Source organism: Chiloscyllium punctatum, chromosome 26 (assembly GCF_047496795.1).
Source record: "Chiloscyllium punctatum isolate Juve2018m chromosome 26, sChiPun1.3, whole genome shotgun sequence".
NCBI classification, from domain to species: Eukaryota; Metazoa; Chordata; class Chondrichthyes; order Orectolobiformes; family Hemiscylliidae; genus Chiloscyllium; species Chiloscyllium punctatum.
The window spans coordinates 4532451-4535449 of NC_092764.1; the positions used below are offsets into that span (position 1 = coordinate 4532451).

General features: G+C 67.6%; 1 protein-coding gene across 1 annotated transcript in view; it reads left to right on the forward strand.

The window, feature by feature from the left end:
- Positions 1-621: 621 nt before the first annotated feature.
- The window catches only part of LOC140496257 (BTB/POZ domain-containing protein kctd15-like), a 59820-nt gene continuing 57442 nt past the window's right edge, over positions 622-2999 (forward strand). The window contains 1 exon segment of the mRNA XM_072595789.1: positions 622-673. The gene's annotated coding sequence lies outside the window, so the exon portion shown is untranslated.

A 2999-nucleotide genomic window follows, 5' to 3' on the forward strand; every position in this document is an offset into this window, starting at 1 on the left:
CTGTTTCTCAACAAGTTCCCAATATCTACATCAGGTTGGGAAAAGATTACAGGAAACGTGTTCTGTTTTACTCATTTTACCCAGATTCTGAAAATTTATGCCAGGTTGAAAGTGCCTGGGGAAATATTACATCAGAAGGAATGACAATGATTAAAATCTGCTCTCTCTCTCTCTATTTTATTTTGAAGGGGGGGGGGGTTATAAACTGGGTGAAGAGACGTGACAGAGAATCTGATTCAAACCGTTATCCCGGGCTGGAGGAGGGGGCAGCAGAGAAATTAAACCGTTAGCAACAGAAAAGGGCAAAAATAAGAATTCCATCTCCGAGGGCTTTGGCTGCAGTCTGTTCCCCATCATTGCGGGAGGAGTGAATAATATCGCCAGGATTTTCATCTCAATATGAGCCAGGGAGCAATTTAATCGGAGCCCAGTCCCCTTGCCGGCGGCTCCTGCAACAGCCCGAGGCAAATTCCGATTTTTTTTTGCTCTGTGTGTTATTTAGAGACTGATTATTGGGCTATCCTCTCCTCTCCCTGTCTCTCTCTCTCTCTTTCTTCTTCTGCAACAATCTGCTTTTTAAAACAAAAACAGAGCCTGATAGAGGAATTTCTCCCGGAATTCTATCGCCTGGTGCCCGAGAAGGAGCTGAGGAAGAGCCGTGTGTATGTTCCCGGTAAGATCAGCCGCTCGCCCCGCTCCCGCGCTACTGGCCCCCGGCTCCTGGTTCCCGCTCGGTCACTGTTCGAGACCCGGCTCCGCGGCTCCCAGCGGCTAATCGGCCCCTCCCCTGCAGCCTTTCCCCTCCATTCCCAGCCCAGACCAATTTCTTCCACACCCCCCACCATCGCATTCTCTCCCCCGCCCCACTCTTCCTCCCCCCGCCCCACTTTTCTCCACCCACTCTTCCTCTCTCCTCTACCCACTCTTCTCCCCCTCCCATCTCCCCCCCCCACTCTTCTCCCCCTCACCCTTCTCCCACCTCACTCTTCCCCCTTTCCCCCACCCTTTGCCCCCCACTCTTTGCCCCCCACTCTTTGCCCCCCACTCTTTACCCCCCACCCTTTGCCCCCCACCCTTTACCCCCCACCCTTTACCCCCACTCTTTACCCCCACTCTTCTCCCCTGCACACTCTTATCCCCCCCACTCTTCTCCACCCCTACTCTTCTCCCCCCCACTCTTTGCCCCCATCCCAGTCTCTTCGCCCCCCCTTCTCCCCCTTCTGCCCCCCCTTCTTCCCCCCCTTCTCCCCCTTCTTCCCCCCACTCTTCTCTCCCCCCCACTCTTCTCTCCCCCCCACTCTTCTCTTCCCCCCACTCTTCTCTTCCCCCCCCCACTCTTTTCTCTCCCCCGACTCATCTCTCCCCCCTCCCGCTCTTCTCCCCTCCACTCTCCCCCTTCCACTCTCCCCGCCCCCCACTCTCCCCCCACTCCCCCCCCTACTGTTCCCCCTACTCTTCCCCTCACTCTTCCCCCTACTCTTCCTCTCCCCCTCTCACCCTTTCCCCCAACAAGCTTTCTCCCTTCCCTCCCATCCTTCCCCACTCCCACACTTCCCCCTCCCCGACACCACCCTCCCACCCATCCCCCCACTGCAACCCCCCTCCAACCCATCCCCCCCCGCAACCCCCCCTCCCACCCATCCACCCGCCAATCCCTTCCCCCCGCCACCCCCTTCCCCCCCACCCCCCGCCCACCCATCCCCCCCCGGCCACCCCCTCCCCCGCCACCCCCCCTCCCACCCATCCCCCCTCCCCCGCCACCCCCCCTCCCACCCATCCCCCCCCCTCCCCCGCCACCCCCCCTCCCACCCATCCCCCCCCTCCCCCGCCACCCCCCTCCCACCCATCCCCCCCCCCCCCGCCACCCCCCCCTCCCACCCATCCCCCCCGCCACCCGCCTCCCACCCATCCCCCCCGCCAACCCCCTCCCACCCATCCCCCCCTCCCCCGCCACCCCCCCCTCCCCCGCCACCCCCCCTCCGCCGCCACCCCCCTCCCACCCATCCCCCCCTCCTCCGCCACCCCCCTCCCACCCATCCCCCCCCTCCTCCACCACCCCCCCTCCCACCCATCCCCCCCCTCCTCCGCCACCACCCTCCCACCCATCCCCCCCCTCCTCCGCCAACACCCCTCCCACCCTTCCCCCCCCCCCTCTGTCCGCCACCCCCCCACACTTCGCCCCCCTCCGCCCCCCCCCACCCTTCCCCCCGCCACAGCCTTCCACCCCCACACCCCTCTAACCCTTCCCCCCCCCGCCACACCCTCCCACCCATACCCCCCTCCCCCGCCAACCCCCTCCCACCCACCCCCCCCTCTCCCGCCACCCCCCCCTCCCCCGCCACCCCCCCCTCCCCCGCCACCCCCCCTCCCACCCATCCCCCCCTCCTCCGCCACCCCCCTCCCACCCATCCCCCCTCCTCCGCCACCCCCCCCCACCCATCCCCCCCCTCCTCCGCCACCCCCCTCCCACCCATCCCCCCCCCCTCCTCCGCCACCCCCCTCCCACCCTTCCCCCCCGGCCACCCCCCTCCCACCCTTCCCCCCCGGCCACCCCCCGCCCACCCATCCCCCCCCGCCACCCCCCTCCCACCCATCCCCCCCCTCCCCGCCACCCCCCTCCCACCCATCCCCCCCCTCCCCCGCCACCCCCCCTCCCACCCATCCCCCCTCCTCCGCCACCCCCCCTCCCACCCATCCCCTATCCCCCGCCACACCCCTCCCACCCATTCCCCCCTCCACCGCCACCCCCCTCCCACCCATCCCCCCCCTCCTCCGCCACCCCCCTCCCACCCATCCCCCTATCCCCCGCCACACCCCTCCCACCCATCCCCCCCTCCCCCGCCACCCCCCCTCCCCCGCCACCCCCCTCCCACCCATCCCCCGCCACCCCCTCCCACCACCCCCCCCCTCCTCCGCCACCCCCTCCCACCCCTCCCCCGCCACCACCTCCCACCCATCCCCCCCTTCCCCCGCCACCCCCCTCCCACCCATCCCCCCCC